Consider the following 14,790-nt stretch of genomic DNA (forward strand, 5'->3'; position numbering starts at 1 on the left):
TGGGGGCTCATGTGATTTCACCACTGCACACAAAACTGCTCAGCTTCACCCTGAAAAAGAGGTCATGGCAACATTGTCTTGTTTGTGGCTAATGGTAAATAAGCAGATCCAAGGACTTGTCCCCAGGTACTAAGAGCAGAGGCTCTGAACACAGTACAGTAAAGACTACTTCCATCCTTGTGAACAACCTGAAGAATATAAACAGGGCCCTGAGTACATCCATAGTCGAGATGGAATTTTTCCTAATAGTCCCACAGCTGGTCCCTGACCCTAGAAATCTAAGTTACATAACACTGAGTTAGTCCAAAGGCTGAAAAAGGTTTGAATTGTCACAGTAATTGATCTAAGGGTAGAAATCATCCCTTAACGTGTATTTATTTTAGAAATACCTTTAAGACCTAAAGACTTAGTGAATATTTGATAACCAGTTACATTAAAAAAAAAATAAGCATGAGAATTTGTAAGTGTAACTTTCTATAAGAAAAAAGCAGCACTCTTCTGTCCCTTGTCCCCAAATACTGTTCTGCTTTTTGTCTCCTGTTTAGTGTGTCTTTTCTAGATATTTTTATAAATGACATCATGCGGTGTGTTCTACTTTATGTCTGTACTTTTTCTGTCTGACTTCCTTCAGTCAGCCTACCCTTTTGAGATGTATTCATGTTATTTCATGTATTCAGTTTCACTCTTATTACTGTGCAGCAGTAGTATATTGTATGGATATGCCAAAATATGTTTGTTTATTCACCTGTTGATGGGGCCTTGATTGGTTCCCATCTTTTAACCATTACAAATAGGCTGTTTTGAACATTTGTGCACAAGTTTTGAATTGATATATACTTATTTTGGGTAAGTACCAAACAGTGTAATATCTAGAATATAAGGTGCATGTTTTATTTTATGACACTGTCCAACCTTTTCCCAACATGATGATACCATTGTAATCTCTTACCAGCAGTGTGTGAAAGTTCTAGTTCAACCAGAACATTCCCACATTTGCTATGGTGGATGTCTTAAATTGTAGACAATCTAACACCTGTGTCATGGTTTCTCAAAAAGAGTTGTGGAGAGTCCCATCTAAATGCCATTTTAAATTTTGTGCTTAGTTGTTCTGCTAGAATGTAAACACCCGGGGGTCATGCGCTTTGTCTTTCCTGTCATCTGCTCTATCCCTGCTCCTAGAATAGGGCCTTGTCTGCAGCGAATGTGCAATAAAAACTCGTATAGTCAAGTGATCACGGAGGTACCCACGCTGAAGGACATACTGTATGGTCCTCCTAGTCCCTGAGAAAGACTGTTCTTTGTCTTCCTTGATCCATTTAAGGTAGATATTCTGAGTTGTCCCTGAAGAGTTTCCTCGGTCCTAAAGATAAATGTGTTGGACAGACCTGGTTATGTTCTTGCTCGCTCATGTCTGAAGCAGGAAGCGACGTTCACGGGCCAAGTCCAGTGCCGAAGGCATCATGCAAGAGACCGCATTCAGCAGGAAGCAATGGAAGTCAAAGGCCAAGGACCTAAAGTTGCCTGAAACAGAGATAAAGGAAAGTGAAAGCCCAGAGGCAGTCATGACCACTGGAACGCTGGTCTGGGCCAAAAGGGTCAGCGAGGAGCTCGTATGATGGGCCTGGCTTAGCAGGACAGATGGAAGAACAAGAGGCAACAGGCTCTCCGGAGTTGGAGCGGGAGTGGCTTCTGTACTTGGAGGTGCCATGCTTGGCTGGCAGTAGTGCACAGCCAGTGTCGTCTTCAAATACTTGGAGACTAAGCCATTTCTATGCTCTTGGTGTTTGAATTTTATTTGTTCTACAGATTAAACCTTTCAAGCCCATATGAAATTATTTGTGATTTTGATTCAGTGTTCTACATTGAATGAATAAATGACACTGTTACCTAACTTTTATTTTTAAAAAGGTTTTTATTAGTGCATTATAGTTATACATAACAATAGTGGGGTTCATTCTGACATATTCATAAACGCCTGTAATATTGTCAGCTCTGTTTCAGTCCCCAGTACTTCTCCCCTCCTCTCCTCCCTCCCCCAATCCCTTCCTCTTCTGTATTGGTTTTCCATCTACTTACTTATTTTTCATAGGTGCATCATATATAAAAGTAGAATGCATATATATATGACAACATATTACCTAACTTTTTAAAAATTACTAATGTCACAAAATAGCTTATTTTTTTAAAAAACTTATCCAAAGAAAGTTATCTTTGTATCACTTTTATTAAAACTCAACAATATTTGTAGAATGCATGGGGAAGATTTTTATGTACTATTAAAATACTTCCCTCACCTGACGCTCATATAAATTCCCACCTTGTCCCACCATATCTTTCTAGAATAACCCCAATGACTTTAATGTCATCAGTTAAGAAATTTTCTTTAAAAAAATCTAAAATAATAAGATTTTTAATACTATGATGCTATGGCCAAAATCATTTAGGCACAGAATAAAGTATTTCCTAGAATAATCCTTAGGTTTTTGCCCATATGTGGTACAGTAACTTCTTAGGTGCCCACCATACTGTAGCAACCACATTACTTTAAGAAACACCATCCAATCTACCTTTAATTCCCTACTCAAAAAAAAAAAAAAAAAAAAAATTCCTTGACCCCAATGGTCCACATGCTCTGCGCTTTTATTTTTCCCTCCTTAAAATTCAGGGAGGCCTACATGAATAATGAGATGAGGAGAAATGGTGCAGAAAGTTGTGGGATCACTTTCAGTCTCTGAGTTTATTATGCATATTTTAAAGTTGACCTTTTAGTCCAAGTTTTTATTCAATTCCATGGCAAGAAATTGAGCAACAAGGTCATTTTGGGTGCGGTGGCATTGAACAATAAGATTCCTGAAGATAAGTCAGAGATTAAATCATGAAGAAGTCAAGAGATTCCTTTTAAGGTCAACTGGAGGTAGGAAAGATTTGTTCAGGAAGAAAGGAAGTTTTACACACAGAGAAAAAATTGCCCTAAATCTTTAAAAGTGGATAGGCAAATAATTTTCATAATTTTTTCTCTAAATACTTCTAGTGATAATGTATCCATACGTAAATGATGTTAGACACATCAGTGCAGTTGTTATTCATTCCTGTTTTCAGAGAATCATAGCTTTCTACAAGTTGCTCTGAGCCTTAGCTCTCTCTGAGTAGATGTGTAATTTGCAAAACTGAGGCTCACAGCACAAAATTCAGGTAAATAATGTTAGAATCAAAGGAGATAGATTGACTGCAAAGAATTGGGCCTTACAGAGGCCCCACTGAAGTTTCCATTTACGCATTTTCTAGCTTTCAGAAGATTCCATGTGGCAGAATCCTTCGGGACACTCAGGGAGGCCATTCATCTTGTGGTAGAGAATCTTCTAACAATCACAGAAAGGACTCTCTCCCTCTGGACATGGCAAGCTTCCTGGCAGCAGAAGTGCCAATCCAGTGCTGGACAAGCACTTGGGATCTGACTTCTGGGTTTATCTCCAAGAATCTGTGTAGAGTAACTGCAGGAAATCCAAGGTTCATACCAATATGAAGCTCGAAAGAAAGGATCCATGTACATGCTACCTCTAGGTTTGTGCTGCTGAGCTAAAAGCATAGGAAGCAATCTTAACTTCTGAGTTTTACAAATATATTCTTATGACCTCCTGAAAATTTACCGCTATTTAATCTGCTAGTCAGGTTTCCAGGTGGGAGATTTATGGTCTATGAAAGGATGCAGATGGGAAAGACTGGATGAAAATGAGTTTCCCTGGTTCAACCAGAGTTCCACCAACCTAGGCAGGACACTGAGTAACACTGTCCCATGTCATTATAACAATGAGTTAACTTTTTTTTTCTTTGTTTAGGTTTATATTTTTTTTTATTTGCAATTTTCACTCTTGATGCGAAAAGCCTGAGGCAGAAAGGTATACAAAAAGTCCCAATGTACCAAATTTAGAGAATAAGATACAAAATAGAAAGGAGCTGATAATATGAACAAGTAATAGAGCAATGTATGATGCATTAAATAGACCTGTGTTAAATTGTAGGCCATGATAGGTATATGCTAATCAATTTTTATAGAGAAAACTACAGTTCTTACTAATGGTTCAAAATGATTAAATTACAAAGGAATCATAGATAACTAACAATAACAAGATGATGCTTGGCATCTCTTTGACTCCAGAGAGACATCTGTACTTGGAGAAGTGGATGATGATATATAATGGAGGTGAGGGGTGAGTGAGAGAAGAATGGAGGAACTTCAGATTACGTAGAGGGAAATGAGAGGGATGGGGGTATGAAAAATGGTGGAATGAGACAGACATCATTACCCTACGTATATGTATGATTACACAAATGGTACGAATCTACATCGTGCACAACCATAGAAAGGAAATGATGTACCCCATTTGTGTACTATGAATCAAATGCAGTCTGTAAAACTAAAAAAAATAAATAAATAAAAAAAGAATGAGTCAACTTTTAATACAGCAGAAATTACAGTTAAATGGGATATTCCAAACTAATATCTTGTTCCTAAACACAAAGTTGAGTGCCCGCAGTAAGGCAGACACTAGGTTACAATGGTGTCCCTCCCAGGGCTGCAGGATAATTCAGCACACGAGAAACACAGGAGAGGAAGGGGCAGGAGCGAGAGGGATGGGAGAGAGGGGAAGGAAAAAGGAAAGAGCAGCATGGTAGTGCAGACCGGAAGACTGCAAAGAGGGAGAAAAACTGGACCTTCACTGTGGGTGAAGGAGACGTTGGCTTCCCCCTTCCTAGAGCACCCAGAGTGCGAGTTAGCGTGACCTCAAAATATTAACCAAGAAGTTAACAAAGCATTAGAAGATGGCCTTTTAGACAACAAAAAAGGATGTTTGTGAGACGTTTATAATACTAGGTTAATGTTAAGGACACAAGGATATAGTGTATATGAGCATTTTGATCACAAATGTGTAATTACTAGCCAAATTGGGAGAAAATATATTTAAATTTTTATCATGATTAACTTTCAGCAAGGAAATTACAGGGTTTTTTCCATCCTTTTTAAACTTCTATCTTCTTCTTTTCTATAATGTTTATGAAGGAATAAGGAACATGTATGATTACAAATCAAATCTTATCTTTGAAAATATATAAATAGAAAATATTTAAACCTTCTATATAAAAAAATAAATCTCATTTAAATAAAAGTATTTTCTAAGATGGCAAAGACATTCATGCAAACAGATGAGAAGTCACGGGGACAGGCACAGAGGCTGGTACACCCGGATTCTCAAATCCACTAGTAACCAGAGTGCACAGAACAGTCCAGGAAGACCTGTACAGCAGAGTGGGCAGGCCGGGAACACTCACAGTGCATCCGGCAACACGGAGACTTACTCTCAAGTTTCTCAGGCACTGAGAGAATTTGTTTTAATATTCCAAAACACATATTATTGTGTTTTTTTTAAAAGTCTCAGCTTTTCATTGATTCATTTTTTTCAAAGATTCATTTTTTTCATTGATTTTTTTCATTGAACTTTTCATTGATTCATTCAACAGTCAACGTCACTGAGCATCTCCTCCTGAAATTCCACGTGGGTCCTTTTAATCACACCCTGTTTGTACCCTAGACTCTCCCTTGTGCTTATAGGGCAAAGCCAGAGCCCTATTTCAATCCCACTCTGCCTCCCCTGCACCTGGAAATTTCTGGAGGAAACCATGGCAACCATGAAGACTGGCCTAACTCAAAGTGACATATGCATGCACGCAGGCTTTCCTGAGGTGGGCCTTGGGGATGCCCAGCAGCACACAGCTGGTCCCTGATCCTCTCAGTCCCCTCTTTTCCCTGTTTCTGCCAGTTACTCATCTTCCTTCAGACCTCCAGTCTCTCTCCTGCTTCTCAGTTCTTCAGACAGTCTAGCTTCTGCTTCACTGAGAAAATCACAGCAATCAGAGAAATCCACAGAAGCCCCACCCGCTGGCACGTCACCCTCCTTCCCACGCACTCCTCCCCTTATGTGAACCAGGAGGATGGGATTGCCATCAATTGAGACAGAGAAGGTAGGAGATGGAGCGCCTGTGGACGCAGCCCCTCCCCGGGGCACGGTGCCCCCAGTGCCCTTTCCCAAGTCATTCAAGGTCATCCTGCGGTCCGACCCTCTGTTTCCTACATCACGATTTGTCTTTTCCTCTGGATCATTCTCATTGGGATTAAAAAAAAAAAATACTATCTTAAATTCTTTATTGACCCCACTGCCACTATCAGCTACCACCTGAATTCTTTATTCTCCTTTTGCGGTAACTAAGCTCCTTCTAAAGTTGTCCAAGTGCACTCTAGTTCCAATTTTCTTCTTCCTGTTCTCTCTTAAACCCCCGCATCCAGTGAGATGTTGGTCAAAGCAACTGTGGAGACTCGCGACATCCACGTTGCTGCAGCAGGTGCTCAAGCCTTGGTCCTCACTGGACGTGGCCGTCAGGTCAGTATTTAACGCGACCAGCACCACACTCTCCTGCCTCGCTGGCTGAGCCTCCAGGTGCCCTCCTGGTTCCTCGTCTGTTCCTCCAGCCTTTTCCTGCAGGACTCTCCCAGACAAGGCACTATCCTTTCCTGTTTCACTGTGTCCGCTCCCTCTCTCTCTGCGAGCTCACCTAGTACTTACGACCCTGAATTGTCACCTCCTTGGCATCTCCCCTCGGATACCTAGACTTTCATAGCAACAGTCTGACACTGATCTTGCACTCCTCCTGAACACCTGCTCCATCTCCTACCTTCTCTGTCTCAGTCGATGGCAATCCCATCTTTCTAGTCGTTCCTACAAAACCCTTGGGACATTCTTGTCTCGCCTGTTCCACAAACATGTAGGACCTTTGCTACAAGCCACGACACCAGGGTTCCTGCACCAAATGTAAAAATAAATGTTCTCCAACGACACTGGATATAATTAATGATGAACAAAGTAAACCAAATAAGACCCGATGTTATTCTAGTCTCTCAATAATTCCTCCCTTAAATTAAAAAAAAAAAGTTCCAAATAAAAATATGCCCAACTAAAGCATTCCCCTGACATGGTAATCAAGCCTTATGCTTTACTCAATAATTAGTTGGACTGAAATCCAACCATGCCCATTTTTCTGCAGTTCTGGCAGTAAATTGATAACCTCCGGCAAATTTTAATTAGCACCCTTTCAAAGAGGATTGCTAAATTAGTCAACTATGAAATCACCTCACCCAAATGATGAAGTTCAAATTGCATTTCAAATCCATAACCTGTTTTCCGTGTGTGAACACATCGCCACTCCAGGACTGCTAATGACAATGTTCATCCGTGTTTTCATACGTGCACGGCACAGCGTGTGGCCCGGGCCAGCTGGCACATCCTGACACTGCTGTTCCTAGTGGCCTGCTGGCCATTTGGTGTTCACATTTAGGGCTCCGTCCTTAACCCAGTGGATGGATTTAAAAGGTAAGCCTTCTTATGTCCAGGAGATCACCTGTGTTCACCGATACGAGCAAGCGAGGGGCTCAGTAAGGACACTGCGGTTACCATGCTTTGCTGACTCAGGGAGGGCGCTCCTTCCTCAGGCCTTCACACCCAGGTAGCATTTGCAAAGCAGCGACTGTTTAGCAATTGTGTTCACCTGATCTTATATAAGAATGGGAATCGGGTAGTTTTAACTCCACCTTAGAGAAGAGAACATGAAACTTCAGACAGCTTAAATAACTCACCCAAAGTCAGTGCCAGAGCCAAAATACAATCCCTGGTTACCCCACTGCAGTCAACTGCCACCACCCGAGGGCCACCATCGCCTCTAGCCTCCGCTCTAAGCACATCTCCTGGCTCGGCTCCCTCCAGCCTGTGGCCAGATCTCGATGCGTCTGCTTGCACTGCTCCTCGACTCTCTTTGCTCTGACAAGGCCCTTGTACAAGCCAATACTCTGCCTGTGACCCAGGCCATTCCTCTGAACTTGTACCATGGCTGTCCCTGTAGGTGGAGCCTTCCAGGTGCCCGCTGGGGAAGCCGAGCCCCCCCACCGGAGTGTCATCGAGGTGTCCCTTGGCCTCTCCTGGGGGACAGCAGGCACTGCCACGGCCTGCAGTGGAAGACACAGTGGTGCTGGAGGTGCACGTGCACCACAGAACCCAGCCTTCACCAGGGGAGGACAAGTGGACCGTGGGCTCGGGCGAGGGTGGAACAGTTGGGACTCTCCGTGAAGGAAGCTGACCTGGCCCAGGAAATGGGGCTTAGGAAATCTGGGAAAGGGACTAAATTTGATTCTGTGTATTGACATAGAAATCACTACACAATATCAAGGTGTCTTTCTTAGACTCTAAATGGTTCTATAAGCCAAAGCAAATAACTCATTTACCTTCTTTCATGTGGTTCTTTTATGTACTGATAAGGAAGAAATTGACCTAAGGAAAATCTACTGGGAGTTTTGTATTGTTAAAATTCACCTTTCCACTCTCCTTTTTCACATGCTTATCACTTACAGGGCTGTATTCTCATAAAGGGAGATGAGGATTCCTTCCAGTTTGAAATTGTCCCAAAGGACCCATGGCCAGAGTGGGTGTCTAGATCTCATAGCTACACTGGTGTTGGTAGGATTCTACTGTAGTTCCAACTGGCATTAAAGATCCTAATAAGTCTAGCTTCAGAATTGTCCTCGAGAGCTAGGTATATAGATTTACACCATCTCACAGTTGGGAGGAACCCTACAGGACATTGAATCCAGGGCTCAAATCTTTCCTTGATGAGCAGCCATATTTGCAACAAGCTGGACTCTGTAGGCACATCCTTTCACAAACACAGGCCTAAACTTTTAATTACCCTATGGCAGCTGAACTGCTTCAGAAGATCCTCAAACATCAAACACGCAACTAATGGCATGAGTCTAAATTTATTTGTTCAACATGGAAAAACAGCAGAGTTTCTTCCACCAGGTGGCAGCCAACCCCTACTAAAATACAGCGGACAGACCCCACTTTTAACTCCACCATGTAAACAGTGCATTAAGTTATGTCCACAGTATCAACCAGGTTCAGGAGGCTTGCCATTGGAAAACCCTAAGAAGAGCAGCCAAATGGCGAAGTTCTGAGAAAATGGAGAGTTAGTACAAGAGCCATCATCAAGGTGTCAGGGTTGAAAGCTGCTTTAGGGTAGCTAGTGGCAGTCCAGCCCGAACTGGGTTCACAGCCTGACCCAGTGAAGCTGGGAAAATCAGATAGCAGAGCACAAGCTTCCTGCCAAATCCCAGGCACCCCAGTTCAATAAATCATACATCGCCTGCCAAGTTTTGTTTGTTTATTAGACACCCCCATGCAAAGTCACAGTCCTGGATGGGACGTTCATATGCACTGTGGGAAAAAAGACAACACAATAAGAGTTCAGAAACTACCCTATGGACTTCTCTTTTCCCCCAAAATAAGCCCTTAAGCAAATTAAGGTAGTGCTAGTAGGAAGAGGTCAATGTATTTAATCCCTCCAAAAATCAAGATCTAGGGAAGGTAGACAGACTATCCCACAGATTTGATACAGGCAAAGAAAGGAAGATGACTTTCTGTGGCACAGATACTTCAGATGCTCCACTGTTCTCAGTTGGGAAAGCACAGGAAATGGACAGGGAAGTGAGGAAAGAAAAAGTGATCCTCTCCTTCCCTGTTTACTTGTCCTTTTAACCAAAGCTTGCCTGCCCAGCCTCTGTCTCCCCAGCCTTTTCCAAGGATCCCTGACATAAGTCTGCAAGAGAGAGCAGAACAGGCACTCGCCTGTATGTGACAGGGTGTGATTCCGAGGGCGGGACACAGGGTGTACTCACTGTTCCTAGTCCTAATGGAGAGTGGAAACAGACGTCTTCTTGAGACACTGGTCTAAGCAGATGGGGACAGGATCGCACAGGAACTGAGGGATCTGAAAGGGTACTTGACACACACAGATTCTCTAACATGAAGAAAAGTTTAACACAGGAAATGGTAAACAGATCTCAAGAACACCACCCTCATTCTGAAATTCGCAATGGCATGGACCACAACGTTCTTTCCCACTATCTCTAAACATGATTGCAAGTCTTTTCCAACACCATTTGAGAAGACATTTCTAGTCCATCAGTTTGCACAAAAATGAAAAACTATTTCCCAAGTCACAACTAGATACAAGATTCCTGGATTCCAGAATTTTCCAATAGGGAAGCCACTGGCTATGGGTATCTATCAAGCATAGGAAATGTGGCTAGTGTGACTAAGTTCTAAAATTGTACTTAATTAAAATTTAAATTTATATAGTCACATATATGTTGTGGCTACTATATTGGAGAGGGCAGTTCTAGAACATTTCCACCATTACAGAAAGTTCTAATGGAAAGCTCCAGCCTATTCCACAGCCAGGTCAACAACCTGTAATATCTACAGAACTCACACCCAGAGCTTTGCTATTTCATGTTGATAAGCTCTTGCAGGTACTGTTGGAGCTTCTTCATAGATTCATTCCTTTATCTGTAATAACACCCAAATCAAATTAAATCTGATTCCAAACTCTCACCCATCAGCATGTTGAGAAAGTCAAACTCAGTAGTGTGTGAGGGACGAGGGTCTTCAGCTCGGTCTGCTGTGGGGATGCTGGTCATCGATTTGGACACAACTGCTGCCATTCCATCATGCTCAACCTGGACCTGGAGATCCTTGGTGACAAGTCTCCAGGGCACAGCCCTCAGAGTTCATCTTCCACCCTGACTCCAGTGTCGATATGTCATCTAAGTCCTATTAACCAAGTGGGAAATAACGTGTCAATGGGCCGTGGGTCTTTGACATTCATAGATCACAAACACACACGTGCATACATGCATCATGCAGGAGGCAAAGAGGTGAGGGACCCACTCCTTTCCTTACTGCACAAGAGCCGCCCTCCAGATTGGGCCCAGTCAGCCTCTTCGGAGCCCTACCCCTTTTTTCTGCTACCATGATTCAGAAATTTAAGAGCACAAATTCCTCTTAACTTGGTTCTGGGTCAGGAAAAACTCCCCCACCACCCTGAGTCTCAAAATTCAGATTTCTGCTTACTGGGGGGAAGCACGTTGATCCTGGGTAAGAGGGCTGAGTCGCCCACAGAGCGTTGGAGTTTCCCCTCTTTTATATATGTTTACAGCAGTGATACTAAATACAGATTAATACTGTAGCAGGTTATTCTTCCAGATCCATCAAGTGTTTTCTAAATAGCAATAGTACCTAATTGGAATGGAGGAACTTTAAAATGCAGTCTGTAAAAATAAAAATAAATAAAATTTTAAAAAATAGTACATAATCATCTATCCGTCCAACTTGTAGCATCACAGGCAATATTGGCTCCCCTAATTAATGAAAATTATGCAAATCAATGCAAATGATATGCCCTCTTCCAAACTCAGGTAGGACTTTTTAACCGCTGACATGGCAAATTTGCAAGGAAGAGAATTTTGAAGTGGCTACTCCATTAGGATGTTCTGCTGCTTATACACAGTGCTCAAAACCCACTCTAAGCACACCGATGCTCCCACTGATCAATCTCCATTTACGTATGATCTATCAAAATGTACAAAGGCATTCACTGTCAGGCATAATAAATTAGAACAAATTAAAAAATTAAAATCGAAAAGATCATAATGAAGGTCTGCCTCGCTTCATTAATGTTGTCATATCACAGGCACAGAGAAAGGTCCAGCTCCTCTTTTAAGGGCAGAGACCAGATTATTCAACTTTCTGGGTCCTTCTCCATCTCCAGTGCTGGGCCACAGCTTATTCCTTAGACTCGTCTCTCATTGATCCGTCATTTCCTTTCCTCTTCTTTGGCAGGGTGGAGGGGTGGAATTCCCTGATGCCCAGGCCCCTTTGCTTCAATTTGTGAATTTTGGGTCTTGTTGATTGCACCCGAGGAGCCAGCCTGATGTAGGCGAGGACTTCCCTACACTCCAGGGCCTTCCTGTCTAATGGTTTCCTTAACGTAGAGTGGGCACCAATTCACCAAGAGGGACTGAGCTCTGAACTTCATATGTAGTAGGAGCTCAGTGCATGCCTGGGAGTTAGGGCTCGAGACTCCTAGCATCAGTCTTCTCTGTTAACTGGAAGGATGGGATGCAAATATTCTCCCTCACTTTCTGAGCTTTGTCCTCTCTATTCTAAAAAAAAGAGAGAAACAAGTTTTGGTTGTTCATGAGTCAGTCTAAGAACAGGTTTGAGGGAGGTGGAGTGCACTGGAGAAGCAGAGAGCAGGAAGCAACTGTATCTGGCACAGAAGGTGCTGTCCCTGGGCTGAAGGGTGAGGAGGTGTCAGTGGAAGGGAACAGCAAGACCTCAGAGAGGACTGTGTGCTGCTTGTATGAGGGAGGCCCCTGAGTCCTCTTGCCAAAGATTCCACTCGCTCCAGCAGAGAGCTCTCAGCATTGAGGGATGTGTAGACAAAGAGTAGCATCTCGGTGATGAGCCGTAAGGACAGAGGAGAGAAGAGTAGGTTTCTCTTCTGTGTGAGGGCCAGAACCTTGGAGAAGCCCTTGGAATGACAGGGTGAATTTCTTGCCAGCCTAGAGAGGGGCAGCCTGAAGAGTCCACGTGAAGCTGACTTACAGAACAAAGGAAGCTGCTGTTTCTCACCTTATCTGAGCGGGGGTCTAGATTTGTGTGTGTCACAGTGATTAAGTAGGTGGGAAGAACCCAGGCAAGTTCCCGTAGTTATGCAGTCTTTGCACTGAGCTCGTGGCTGCACGGATAGTCCCCTGATTTGAACAGGAAGCGCAGAGCTGTGTTGGCTGGACCCAGGGAGCAGCGACGCTGGGCATGTGCCCACAGACTCCACAGGCAACGCTATTCCTTGCTCAAGGTCAGGAACAGAGATCATGTATCTTTTTTTCTTTTCTTGGTGTTTTAACATACTTAGAGGACTAAGAACAAATTTATGATGTCGAATCCTCCCAGAACAAGTGGTATTTTCTCACCTCTGAGCCTCTGGTGATTTACGACAATCTTTATCTTATAACTCAGGGGTCAAAGAATCAAGGAAATTGAGGCATCCCTCTTCACCTTTGAAATTAAAATCTATGAAGAAAATTTCAAGGTGAGAAAAGACATAAAACCCTATCAGTGTATAAAATACAAGACAAAGAAAATGTTATAATACTCTTAATAAGAAGAAAAGCTGTCACTGTGTTGGAGCTGCGTATTTGAAGTCCACACTCTTGACCCTTTGCTTATAGGAAGGAAAGTAACGGTGGGCCGCTTGAGCCGGGGACAGGGGCAGCAACACGAGTGCCTCAGAACACTTCTAACTCATCTAACGATGCATATGAATTAGAAGGGCGGCTTCATCGTGGCCCTGCATATAGCACAATGGGGTCACCACTGCACCCCATGCCTCCCAGTACCCTCTCCAACAAGCTCCCCTTCCTCTTCACTAATGTTCCCCTTCTGTTGTCATAATATCCCTTTTTCTTTTTTCTCCTCTAGCTTCAACATATAAGAGAAAAGCATGATACTTTTCTTTCTATACCTGGCATATTTTGATTAACATGATCTTTTGCAGCCCATCCATTCTCCTGCAAATGACATAATTCCATTCTTCTTTATGGCTGAGCAGAACTCAGCAGAAAACTCAGAGACTAGGAATCTCATTCAGAGAGCAAAGGACCAGAGGATGGTGGAGATGAGGGCTTAGGAGAGAACCAGACCCCGGAAATTAAGAAAGAGCTCACCGAAGAAAGAGAGGTAGCGAGTATTCTGGGACTGGTGTCTCTTTGTCCATCTTCCCCAGTTACCTTGGTCATATTTCTACTTTGGGAAGTGGCGCACTTCCTTATAACGATTGCCCCCGTGAGACTACGGTGCCAGCAGGGTAAGACCCACCACTTGCTCCCTCTTGCATTGTTGAGAACGCGGTGCCATCCGTGCAGCCCTCTTGTATAAACAAGCTATTTCGTGAACTGGGCCCCCAGGAAAAGCTGTGCAAGCACCGAGGATCCAGCAGCCGCAGCGGCGCCTTTCACGGCCAATACAGGTCACATGGGATGTGCTGGGCCCCGGGTTTATCAAGGCTGTTCAGAGAGATCTACCTGAGGAATGTGCAGCTGTCCAGAGACCCCATCTATCAAGGACAGGGGAGCCTAGCCCTGACCCCTCTCCCTCATAATTCACTCCTTCCCTCCGCCCTGCTCCCTCCAGGACCGTTCTGTTTTGGGGGGACCCAATAAGATTCAAATAAAGTGGAGGGACCAAACCAAAGGAGGACAAATATTTAGCTGTCCGAATGTTAACCAATAATGTACAGGTCCTTGTGTATGAATGCTGAAAAAGCTCTTAAATAGAGCGCTTTCTCGCCACTCGGGGCCGCTCCCCGCCAGCCACTGTATCTGTCTGAGGGGCTGGTCGCGGTCCAGGCTCGAGCTTGCTTGAATAAAACCTCGTTGTGTGATTTGCATTACCGCGTGTTCACTTTGACTCTCCGGGGATTAGTCGGAACGGGACCCTAACATTTGGGGGCTCGCCCGGGATAGATTCATCCGACTCCGGCCCAGGAGAGACAAACGGCCCACGGTACCGAGGGTTCTAAGGAAATTTGCCGCGGAAGGAGGATTGGCCACCTCCTGGTAGGATGTAAGTCCTGGTAGTGATACCGCCGTTTACCGGTGACGAGTTCTGCTCCTTCTAATGTTGAAGATTGAACACTAGAGAAGCAGCCAAGGCAAGCATATTAAGCAGGTTTTATTTAAAGGTAATAATACAGACTTCTCCCGGCAGGAAGAAGGGGACCATGGCTGATGTTCTAAAATCCCAAGAAGTGAGCGCACCCTACATCTTTTATAGGTTAAAGTCTCTT

The sequence above is a fragment of the Sciurus carolinensis genome, chromosome 8 (genome assembly GCF_902686445.1).
Source record: "Sciurus carolinensis chromosome 8, mSciCar1.2, whole genome shotgun sequence".
In the NCBI taxonomy this organism is placed as follows: Eukaryota; Metazoa; Chordata; class Mammalia; order Rodentia; family Sciuridae; genus Sciurus; species Sciurus carolinensis.